The 13,100-nt window shown below is 43.5% G+C and overlaps 1 long non-coding RNA gene across 1 annotated transcript; it reads left to right on the forward strand.

Annotated features, from left to right (window-relative positions):
- Positions 1–9,320: 9,320 nt before the first annotated feature.
- LOC107280464 (uncharacterized) lies at positions 9,321–12,529 on the forward strand. Its single transcript, XR_001544712.3, has 2 exons — positions 9,321–10,333; positions 10,481–12,529. It is a non-coding gene; the product is annotated as an uncharacterized lncRNA (long non-coding RNA).
- The last annotated feature ends 571 nt before the right edge of the window (positions 12,530–13,100 follow it).

Consider the following 13,100-nt stretch of genomic DNA (forward strand, 5'->3'; position numbering starts at 1 on the left):
CATTTAAATCTAACCGATGAAACATTATGGTACATATACTGAAACATTAAAAAATTCAAAAGAAAAATCTAGATCTATCTCTTCCTCCATTCCGGTGGTTAGCCACCACATCGACTGGGATGGTGCCGTGGGTGAGGAGGTGGCACCGGCATGCCCCCGAATTGGTACCACATTCTCTAGTGTCCAATTTGCAATGTTGTCGTCTATGCAGTGCAACTGCGTGGCTGTTATTGTTTATGTCACGTTGAGTTTGTCCGTGTCAGACACAACCGCATGGTCGCTGTCGTTGACACCGCGCCAAGCTCCACCGCATCCGTGTGACCACCGTTGCCGACGCCACACAGAGCTCGACCCGTCAGCGTGTCTACCGTTGTCGATGCCACGCAAAGGTCGGTTGCGTCCTTGTGGCAGCCGCGCCGCTGAGCTTCTCCTATATAAAGAGAATTTGTGTGGATAGAGAAGAAGAAAGAGAGAGAAAAGAGGATGAGGGAATGGAGAAGAAGTGGGTGAGGGGAGTAACTGCTCGATATTTAGTTCGTGCATCGGTCGCCCGGATAGGATCATTTTCCCAAACCAAACCCTATAAACCAAACAGACCCATACTCTCCTTGAGAAGAATTTCGGTGCTAGGGCATTTGTTTGTTAGTCAATTTCCTTGTACACCAATATTTTATTTGGGCATATGTAGGATAATACAATTAGCTTCTAGTAATCGCTGTATAGTATAATTAATTAATGAAGTATAGGGCTTCAGGCTTGTTGGGGAGGCGACTTCAATTTTTCACCCGCTTTTCTAAGAGCAAGTTTAATAATAGAGCCAACTATGAGCTTATAGCTAATATTAGAGTTAACATGTATAGTAAATGAGCTATAATGTTATCTTTTTTTTTTCTCCTCCTCTCTCTATCTCTCACCTATGTATTTAATGTATTTATCTTGAAGTATGTGAATAGCTAGCTCTTGCATGAGAGCCAACCCTCTCCATTTTTTAAATTCTCTTTCCTCTACATAAGCTTATAGTTGGCTTATAGCCTATAAGTGGAAATGGCCACTTCAGCTAGTATTCACGAGGGATGAAATCGGTTAGTCTAGTTTCCCTAGGCAGACGATTTTTTAGAAATTGATCAATGATGCTGGTTCGATATTTCGGAAACAAAAACAAAATATGATTTGAATACATTAAGACTATCTATATTTTTAACTTTACCTGTTATAAAAACTAGAAAGGTAGCCCGTGCATACGTGTGGACATCTTCTTGTATAATGTAAGTGAAATTTTATTATGAATATTTATGTGTGGGTGGCTTTTTATTAAATATTTTTTTATTATATTCTAAACTAAAATTAAATTTATTTTGTGTGCTTTGAACGCTGGTTATTTTCTTATAATTACCCTTACAACATATAAATTCAAAAATAAATTATTTGAGAAGATACGGTTTTGAATTGATGAGAAAATATTGTGTCGAAACAAAGGAGTTGCTTCCTATAAGAAAATTTAGGATATCTTAACTCCCCAGCAGGATATCTTACTACTCAAAAAAATCCAACAATATCAATTGTTTGATTGATTGTACTTTAGTTTTTTATATATTTTATCATTCTAACTATTTAGAGTGGGTTTTAAATCTAGCAACATTTGCTCAATTTTCAATTTATTTCATGTCCATTTTTATTTTTGTTTATTTTTGGATATTTTCATTATATGAATCATCCTTGAAATGATTTGATATTTGCAATTTGAGACGAAAATATAATTGCATATAACATGGCATGGGGTAAAGGCATGCATTCCAAATTTTTCTGTCAAGAAATATTGAAGTAATGGTCATAGTGTGTTTAGCGAATCATCACTAAAGTGGAGTATCTTATAACAAATACACATTTCTAGATTGTTCTATGTCAAGATTTTATAATATATTGTAGCAAAATTTACCAGAAATTAAAAAAAATGACATGGTCTTTAATTCCTATATAGAATTGACTTGATTTATTGTAAAGGCCACCTCAAGGTTGTTAAGATTCCTAGGTGCAACCCATATGCTTACTGGTATGATATTCAACCGGCCACACATTTATTTTCAATCTATTGTCTATATTGCTAGATAAATACCTGTTATGATTAGTAACTTCATATATCATATGTGTAATTGGGATGTTATGATAATCTTTCTTATGAATATTTATTTATCTCCTAAAAAGATCATTTTAAAAGTATCAAGGTCAATTTGTATAGATACATAGCCCTCATATGCATGTTAAGAGAAATTAATTAGTGGGTAGAAAGTCGTGAAACGCCTAATGGGATATAAGTAATAGATGGAGGCCCATTTGTGTTTTTTTCCATATAGAAAATTTTAAATTCAGTTGATAAGGAGATAAAAAATAGAGAGAAAAGAATGGCGCAGGCTATACACGGGCTGGGAGGAAGGGAGGTTTGGGATGTTTTTTTTTCTAAATGATTAATCTAATAAACTAAAATAATGTGTCAGATGTTTAAGTCGAAGCTGATGGTCGAATGTTTTGTTGTCATGTCAGAATTTTTAGGATTTTCTCTTATTTAAGAGAACGACGTAATATCTTAAGAGTGTATTTTCTCCGATTTAAGAGAACAACATAATATCTTAGGAGTGTTTATAAGATGTGTACTTTTTATTGTGTTATAATGGGGGGTCTAATTTTTTTTAATATTACTCAAAGATATGTTCATTTTAATTTTATTAGATCTAATTTAATTATTATCAAGTTATATACGATGATAAAATATATATAATTATTTTTTTATAGTTTTATAATTGCTTAAATGACACAAAAGTTAGAAAATGTGGCCCCGATTAATATGACATATTTCTCTTTAAGTTGAACTAAATTGGATATGAGTTTTTAAATATAAATATCTAATGACATTGCCAACAGACGTACGTACTTGCATTTGCCAACAGGCCGAGGTGGGCCCAGGGATAAAGAGATGATTTTTTTTTCTAATAAATCTAATGGTTACAAATAAACGTACGTACTTGCAATTGCCGACAAGCCGAGGTGGGCCTAGGGGATAACGAGATGATTTTTTACAAGTAATGGGTCACCAAATTTAATAAAAAATCAACGGTTCCATGTTGTGCCATTTTAAGAATTTCTCTAATTTTTTAGAGTACCCCGTGACGGCTTAGGAGCGTTTGTAAAAAATTTAATGAACTTTTAGTATATAATAGATAGATTAAAGATGATTTCATGCTTACCTTAATTGTGTAAGGATTCGAACTCAAGTTCATCTAGCCACCAAAGCAACATTGCTATCGTGTGTTATTGGGATATACTTTGCTTTATTTGACTGTTTAACTAGCAACTGAACCGGACAACAGTCAAACCGCTCAACCTGTGAATTGGATTTGGTATATACAACAATAATAGTTGAATTTGGTAAAGGGCTTTGTGAGCGTTATGGTCGCTTCGACGGATGGCGGCACAAGAGCAACTTCAACAGAATCTCTATTTGGCTCTCCAAGTTAAAATTTAGCTAACATAGAGAAAAAACGAGCTCCAATAGCCTCTGCATCCGGATAGCCAAGCCATCCGGATGGCCAAATTGCTCCTCCGGCTGGCCAAATGTAGCCAGCCTCCTCCACTGCCAAAGGTGGGTCCCACCGCCACTCCCATCCCCGTCCATCCTCTCTCTGCCGTCACGCCTCTGCGCGCGCGGGGAGCCACCGCCACCGCCGTCTCGCGCACGAGCCGTCGCCGCTGCGCGCGCCGGGAGCCGCCGCCGCCGCCTCGTATCGCCGCCATCGCTGCTACGCGCGCGGGGAGCCACCGCCGCCGCCGCCTTGCACCTTGCGCATGAGCCGTCGCTACTGCTCGAGTGAGGGGAGCCACCGCCGCCGCCGCCTCGCGCCTCGCGCCCGAGCCGTTGTTGCCATTGCCGCTGCGCGCACGGGGAGCCACCGCCGCAACCGCCTCGCTCCTCGCGCGCGCGGGGAGCCGCCTCGCGCCTCGCGGGCGCCGCTGCCGCTGCCGCCCGCCGCTGAAGCCGCCGCCGCCGCCGCCTCGCTCCTCGCGCGCGCGGGGAGCCGTCGCCGCCGCCGCCTCGCTCCTCGCGCGCGCGGGGAGCCGCCTCGCGCCTCGCGGGCGCCGCTGCCGCCGCCGCCCGCCGCTGGAGCTGTCACCACCACCGCGCGGGTAGTCGTCGCCGCCGCTGCCTCCGCCGCTGTCGCCATCCGCCTCGCGTGCTAGAGCCGTCGCTGTCGCCGCTGGATCGATGCGACCACGCGGGAGAAAAGAAAGGGGAAGAGAAAGAGGAGGAAGAAGAAGGGAATGGAGATGGGAGGATGACATGTGGGCCCCTTTGTAATTTTGGAGATGTAAATAGAGAGACTGTTGGAGTGCACACCTAGTTTGACTACCCAAATCAGTTGGAGAGTTGGCTAAATGGGTATTTGGAGAGTCTAATTTAGAGATGCTGTTGGAGATGCTCTAAGAGCATATTTGGTTTAGGATCGGGCCATGGATCAGACTTGTCGATGTTTCTTCAGTGGTTCTATGGATCCGTTCTCTAGAGCGGAGGACTATTGTGGTCTTAAAAAGATACTGTGTAATTGGGTTCGTTTAGGTTTTACTTGATTCTTTCTCTTTTTTTTTGCGGGCATCGGGATCATCAGGGTTGTGGAATGATATAGAGTGACCATAGTTGTGATGGATGCGCTTGAGAAAAACTAATTGTCAAACTTTATTGTAAATTTTTTTGACACATGGTCTTTTCTGTCCCCGAGCCCCTGTGGCCGCGACGAAGCCGATGCCGCCGCTTCGGGCTGACCGCTGACGTCTCCTTCCATTTCATTATTTGCCATCCAATTCGTAGGCCTTTCAGGGCAAGCCACTCAATATGTACTTCTTTCATATTTTGTCACTAAGATAGCGAATTCCTTTATTCCGTGCCACTCCGTCGCCGATCCGTCCGTCCGTCCCCAACGCCAGCTTTTCTGTCGTCTTCCCCACCTCGTCATGCTCGTCACCGGCGCCGGCGTGGGCCACGCTTAGAGGTGGCCAAACGGGCCGGGCCAAACGGGCGGCCCGGGGCACGGCCGAACCTGTAGCAGGCACGGCCCGGCACGGCCTGCTACAGTAACGGGCCGTGCCGGCACGGCACGAGTAGCCGTGCCGTGCTTGGGCCGCTGGCCGAGCCCGCGGGCCGGCACGGCACGGCACGGCTACTGTAGCGGCACGGCACGGCACGGCCCGCGGCACGGCACGGCCCGTTTCGCCGGCGGCCCGTCAGGCTGAAAGCGGGCCAGCGGCGCACGCGCCAGGCCGAAAGCAGGGACAGGGCGGGCGGCGGTCGAATGGGAAGGCGCCACGTGGCACTAACGGCTATTTGACCGTTCAAATTTGAAAATAACCGTTGGGAGGCTAAAAAATTCATAAAAATTTCGAAAAAATTCCAAAAAATCTCAAATTTCGCCCTATAAATAGGGCATGAACCCCAGCCATTTCTCCTCATCCCACACTCCTCATCTTGTGCTCTCAAGTGTTTTAAGTGCTCTCTTTGTTCTCAAGTGTGCATTTTTTTTGATTTTGACAAAATTTGCTCAAATTTTGTCAAAAATCAAAATTAGTTTCGTAGTTCAACAGTTTGATCACAGAGGTTTGAAGAGCTCGCGGTTGGAAAGATGTAAGTAATATTCAAATTTGTGTATTATTTGTATTGTGTTTGTGAATTCAATAAATATTCGAAAATTTGTTTATGTCGGTTTAAATTTTCAGAATGGATCCGAACTTTCCATACCAGTCGCCGTCATTCACCTTGGGTGATTTCGACCCCAACTACATGTCGGGGTTTGACGATACCTCCGGATCGGCTCCAACTCCACCATCTGTGGAGGAGGTACCGGTTCATACGGCTGTCGTTGAGGAGGTACCGGTTCAGGCGGCGACAGCTTCGGAAGGATTTTCCGGAACCGCGAGCGGAAGTGTTTTGACACACACCGGCTCGAAGAGATCGAGAACCTCCGGTGTGTGGCAAAACTTCGACGAGATAAAGGAAACATGCCCCGACGGAAGGGAGGTATCGAAAGCCCGTTGTAGAATATGTAGGCAAATTTTATCTGCTCGTTCTTCTGGTGGTACAGGTCACCTCAAGCGCCATGCGGAGTCGTGTGCCAAGAAGCAAGGAATACAACTCCGGCAGCAGCAACTTATGGTAAACCCAGACGGTACGGTACGCAGTTGGGAGTACGATCCCATGGTTGCTCGGGAATCTCTTGTCCGGTTAATCGCCAGGCAAGATTTACCCCTGAACTTTGGGGAGTCCCCTGCTTTTGAACATTACATTCAGCAATCTCATAACCCTAGGTTTAAAGCTGTGAGTAGGCAAACATCAACTAGAGATTTAGAGAATGTTTATCACAAGGAAGCAACTGCACTTAAGGAACTGTTTAGTACATGTACTTTCTCTGTTAGTGTTACTTCAGATATATGGAGTAGTAGAGCTAGAGAGGATTATCTTAGCGTAGTTGTTCATTTTGTTGATGATGATTGGCAATTACAAAAGAGAGTTTTAGGGCTTAGGTTAATAGATGTCTCACATACAGGAGAAAACATAGCTGAAAGAATTAGGGAAGTAATTAATGAATTTAATCTTGCTGATAAAATATTTGCTGTCACCCTAGATAATGCATCTGCTAATTCTAGGGCTATTGAAATATTGCAACCTTTATTTTGTGTGTATGCTCAATCTTTTCTACTCCATCAGCGTTGTGCATGTCATATAATTAATTTGATTGTTAAGACTGGCATGAAGAGGGTAGGTGACCACATCGATGCTGTTCGTCAAGCAATCGCGTGGTTAACTGCTTCTAACCCACGGATTGCTGCATGGAAGAGGTTTTGCAATGCGGCCGGTGTGAAAGCTCGTAAGTTTGCCACCGATGCAGAGCATCGGTGGAATGCAACGTATTTAATGTTAAAAGTTGTTTTACCTTATAGTAGTTTACTTTTTGATTTTGTTCAGTCACGTGGTGGCCCAAGAAACAGTGACAGGTCTTCAGTACTGAACGAGCATGTTTGGGCAATTGTCCAAAAATTTCACAAATTTCTAGAAACTTTTTATGATTGTACTCTAACTTTGTCACAAGTTTATTATCCAACTGCTAATATAATTTTGCACAACCTTCTTGAAATTGCTACTTTATTTAAAGAATACGAAAATGATGACGTTCTAACTGAACCTGTCTTTCACATGAAACAAAAATATTTGAAATATTGGAAAAATATACCTATGTTGTATGCTTTTGCTTTTGTTTTAGATCCTAGGTGTAAATTAAGGGGATTGTCTGCTATTTTATCACTTGTTGGAGATACTATAGGTGTAGATTATAGTTCTTTTTATACTGAGGTTAGACGTAAATTATATGAGGTTTTTGGAAGATATGAAGTAAAGTTTCAGAAAGTTCGTCAGCAGAGACCCCCTCCTATCCCCACTACAGGTAAGAAGAAGATACAGTGGGGTAGGATTTGGGGTGGATCGTCTTCAATCCAAGGTGGTGGCAGTTCGTCGGCTACAAGTGGAGACGCCTCTTCGCATGTTGTGGCCGAAGAGTTGTCCGGTTATTTGGACAGCGACGCCATCCACCACGAAGCACAAGATTTCAACGTCCTCGGGTGGTGGAATGACCACAAGATAACATATCCTGTGCTTTCAAAACTAGCACGGGATGTGTTGACGGTGCCCGTGTCGACGGTGTCCTCCGAATCGGCCTTCAGTCTATGCGGCCGAATCATCGAAGACCGGAGGACGACTCTGCGCAGCGACCACGTCGAAATGCTACTAAGCGTTAAAGACTGGGAGCTTGCTCGACAACATGCCCAATACACTGCGGACAACCAAGAATTGGCCGCCCAGTTCGAGCAACTCTACCTGGATCCAGACCAACCCCAGTAGAATTTTGTTAGAAGTAGTTTTGACCTTTGAGCTGTACTCTTTTCTTTGTCATGGTTTTCTCATTTTCCCCTATGAGTTTTTACATGACAAAGTTTTTAACGAGGCAGCATGTATCATTGTATCCTGTAATGATATAAACATCAATAAAGGTCATTACTATTTTTAACAAATTCTTTTGCAATATTTTCGCAAGTGTGGATTTATCTTTAAATTATTTCAAAATAATGAATCACAATCTATATTTTTAAATTTTTCAACACAACAAAAAATACCATTTTTTCTTTTTTTTAACATTAGCAAATCATTACTTTTTTTAAAAACTTTTATTTCCATTTTTTAAATACCATTTTTTCATTTTTTAACATTAGTAAATCATTATTTTTTTAAACATTTTATTTCCATTTTTAATTTTTTTTCCTTATACATTTCCTTTGCTTTTTTTTTAAAAAAAACACTGTGCACTGGCGGCCTGGCGGCCTGGCGGCCAGTGCAGCTCAGCTGCCGGCCTGCCTTCACGGGCCGCCATGCCCCGAACGGCCCGTGGGCCGCAGGCGTGCCGTGCCGGCACGGGCACGGCCCGGCCATCCACGGGCCGTGCTTGGGCCGGCGGCTCGGCACGTGGGCCGGCACGGCACGGCCCGTTTCATCAGCCGTGCCTAACGGGCCGTGCCGGACCCGTGCCCATGCCGGGCCGGGCCGTGCCGCCCGTTTGGACACCTATAGCCACGCTCTAAAGGGCCTCAAGCTCAGATTCGTCTTGTAATCTGGCAAAGCAGCAGCCGATCGAAACGGGCGAGCCGAGACGCACGAGGCGGGGCTAGCCGCAGGCGCCAAGGCCGCCCTCCACACCGCAGAATAGTTGGGCAACTCGGCGAAGAAATTTCCAGCGTCTTCCACCTCGACGTAGCCGGCGAGCGGCCACCTTCGCGAACCTGGGCCACATCGGGAACGAAGGCCATATCTATTCCGCGGACGTGCGACCTCAGCACCAGGCAGAACTGCAGAGCTAATCTCTTCCATGCCATAATCAGCAAAAAATTGTTAATCTTCCCAAACAAATGCATTGAGAAAACTGATAGAGGAATCTACTGTTTTCATTGATAAACTACCAAGCGTGCTCCTCAGAAGGCAGAACGAAGTAGAAAGAAATCACATTCCGCAACTAATTGATCGATGAGAGAGAACGAAGAAACTAGGGAAGAAATTAGCGAGCTGCAATTAACACACAAGCTAGATCTATGCACAATCAGTAGTATTTTTATGATAAATTCATGCACGGAGCAATTACGTACGTTCCAGCCTGCAGACTTGACACATACAAACTCTGTAGGCTTGCTATTTCACTCGGAGGAGTCAGCTATGAACCTGATTAGTGATTACCTGAAGAAAGTATGAGTGTCACCGGTGCCGACCGCCGGGTCGCCGTCGCCGCATTCTCCTCCGTACCCGCCGGGCTGCTGCAGCTGGCCCCTCCTCGCCATTTAATCGGCTGCTGCTTCGCAAGATTAGAAGACAACTGGTTCCTCCCATCCGTGCCGGAGTCCGAGCTCGAGTCCCTCCAACTCTCCAAGAGTTTGGCCCACGCGGGCGCCGGTGACGAGCGTGACGAGGTGGGGAAGACGACGGAAAAGCTGGCGTTGGGGACGGACGGACGGATCGGCGACGGAGTGGCACGGAATAAAGGAATTCGCTATCTCAGTGCAAAATCTGAAAGAAGTGCGTATTGAGTGGCTTGCCCTGAAAGGTCTACGAATTAGATGGCATATATCCCCTATCGCCCTCAAATCGTCTGTTTCGTTCACTCCTGCCGTCGATTTGGAGGGGAGAACCCTAGGCAGTGGTGGCGCAACCATGGAGGCGGAGCCCTTCGATGAGGTAACTCCCCAGAGTCCCAGTCCAGTCTCCCCTGTCGCTTCAAGCTGCAAAAGTTGCACTATATCGTCGTCGCCTCGTACTGCGTTGGGTCCCACCTCCGCTTTCACCATCGGCATCGCGTCCTCCCACCTCCTCCTTCACCACCGGCACCGCTACATACCGTCATCAGATGCGCAACGGCTGTGGAAGCTCCCTCTCCAGTACTGTGGCTGGCGGCTCAGCGACGACATGCAGCTGTGCAGGACAGGAGCAACCAAGAGGTTGCGATTCAGTTGGGTGCAGTGGGCAGAGGCGTGAGCTAACGCTTGCCCATAGACATGCAACTATAGCAGACCAAGCCCAACAAAACAAATGCTATCTTCTTTGCCTTCCTCATATCATGATGCAGCAACAGCAGCAGCACATAAGCGAGGCAGAACGGCCGACAGGTGTCTCCATGAGGAACACTAGGCGTTTTCCCCACATCAGGCAGCAGCAGCAGCAGCACAGCAATGGGTGTTTTGTTGAGGAAAGATAAGCAATCAGGTGAGTTTTCTTTTGCCCTATACAACTAAATTCCCAATTTCTCATCCGATTTGCACACAAAATTCTTACGTTCCTATCAAGATGTCCAGTAAGTAGTTCTCTTTCAATCTCCCATGATTACTGAGGTTTGGTGCTTCTGATTTGTAGAGATTTTGATACAACGAGTCTTTGAGGCTGAGGGTTGTTCTGCTCATTGGTGTGCCGTGCCTGTTGGGCAGGGTTTTGGGATTCGATTGCAGAAAAAATTCGGAGTACGTCCACCGAAATGGACGAATTTCGGAAAATTCGGATGAAATTTGGTCAAATTTAAACCAAATTTGAGAAATTTTGGTAAAACTGAACCATATTTAGGCGAAATAGGAGTGAATCTTTGTCTCGGACCTCATTGAAATGGGTGAAATTCACCGAAATTCGGATCTTTCGGACCGAATCCCAGAACCTTGCTGTTGGGCGCTGGGTACTAGCCCGCTGCCGCCTAGGATTGTTGATCTTACAATCTTCAGGTATGTCAAGTTCAGGGGGAACCAGTAATGTTGGTTCTGCTTAAAAAAATAGTGTTGATTATTTACTTTGCACATATTTGTACCTATTGCTTTAGTTTAGTAAATTTGTAATTTAATTTCACCAATTGGAGAGGTAGTATGAAACTAACTGCTGCCACCGTGTCAGGCGAGAGGGGTTCTTTAGCAATGAAAATTGTGAAGAAGGTACTACGTAACCGTATTAGTAACAAGTTCATGAATGATTGTCATTTGTTTTGTTGAGTCACCCTATCTAGATACAACCCCAAACAATATTATTTTATATTGTTCATTTCCAGAAGATGAAAGATCGTAAACATAAAATGCTTCCATGAGAGGGAAGCACAAGTACTTATAATACTTTTTTTAAAATCTACGTACTTAGTACTGCTACCTGTTATTAAAACTATCTGACATGTTGTATTTACATGTTTTCAGTAGGACGAGCACTTAGTGGAACAGGTGATTTAGACTATGCTCCTTCAATTTTGTTTTTGTACATTTTGATGGTACTCTGTAAAAAACAGAACCGGTTTCTTGCTCCTGATTGGTACTCTATGCAAACAATCGCTTCCCCAATTTGATACCCTTTTTCTTTCACTTCTGCAACTTGGAAGGAACAGTTCAAAATGGATGGAGATGTGTTTTGTTTGCATGTTTTGCATTTCAGGTGACTAACTACACAAACTGTTCATGGAGTGGTCAAATGTCTGCTTAACACAAATTGCACAGGCAAATCAGACGGCATCTATTTGGCTATGTTTGCTTGTGATTCTGTTTGTTTGATCTGAAAGCACCATGCGTGTTCTTGATTTATTGGTTAAATCTCTATAACATATGGTTGATAAATGTCCAGATGCATTATTATCAGTGCTCTGTAGCTTTTCTTATGCAGCTTAATAGCGAAATATATTGTAACCAAGGTTTTTTTTTTTGGGTTGTCGATTAATTTCTTCCTGTACAGTTAAAATTTTCAATTTTCTGGAACTCAATTTAGCGTACACATTTGACCTCTACAATTTTTGTGTTTGCATATTCAGTAAATCGGTACCCTTGGATATACACAGAAGTGAGTATGCTCTTGGATTTGCTAGACTAATGTCAAATTGTTTATGTGCCATGTAGCCCATTGTATGCATATCTGGTTTACAGAGAACTGGTCCCTAGATGCCCATATCGTCCAAACTCCAGTGTTTTATCATTCTTTCTAGCTCCTACATCAGAAACTTCTAAGTTTGTTCATGGGATATTGTAATGATATGGTTATCCTCATGGAACTAATTAAAATTAGATTACTATGTGCACATGTACATAGCCAGGTCAACATTAAAGTATGCTTTTCATGATTGGTTGCATACATAAGTTAATTAATGTTGTGCCTTTTTACTTGCAGCAAAAAAGGTGCTCCATGTAAGGGACTTTGGGGGGTGCTCTGATGGCATTCGGTTTAGAGATTTGAAAGGATTTGTGCTTGCACAGGTGTGAGCTATTGTGTTCTTTGGATTTCGTACTAATTCTCGAACTAAGTTATTTTGTGCTGGTTCATGTCTATGTACTGACTGTAGTTTTGTAGCTTTTTTCTGCTACTTTCAGATTTTAGAATCAGTAATTTGTTGTTCCATGAGCAATCATGCTATGATAAATGTAAAAGAGACAGAGTGGTTCTATTCCTGTATGTATCCGAAACATTGGTCACACCAAAAATGTTACTCTATCGATCTTGTTTTTCTTAGGCTCATGTTGTTCGATCACCCACTGTTTAATTATAAAGCCGCTTTGTTAACAAACAACAAACTACGGATATTTTGAGTGTATAAGCCGCTTGTACTATGATATACTACCTCCATATTTTAATGTATGACGCCGTTGACTTTTTGTCTAACGTTTGACCATTCATCTTATTCAAAAAATTTATATAACGATCATTTATTTTATTGTGACTTGATTTGTCATCAAATGTTCTTTATGCATGACATAAATATTTTCATATTTGCACAAAAAATTTGAATAAAATGAATGGTCAAACGTTGGTTGAAAAGTCAACGACGTCAATATATATGGAGGGAGTAGTTTTTAAGCTAAATGGAACTATAAATTAATATTTGGTCAATAATAGCTAATGTGTTTTTAATAGTTGCTTTGATTAAGCCATGCTTGTGGGTTCAGCTGTGCGCGGCGTGGCGCCGCGCGTCCTTCTATATACCAGGGTTTCAAAAACCGCTGGGGGCCCGGTTACCGCCACCCGG

The sequence above is a fragment of the Oryza sativa genome, chromosome 1 (assembly GCF_034140825.1).
Source record: "Oryza sativa Japonica Group chromosome 1, ASM3414082v1".
Taxonomy (NCBI): domain Eukaryota; kingdom Viridiplantae; phylum Streptophyta; class Magnoliopsida; order Poales; family Poaceae; genus Oryza; species Oryza sativa.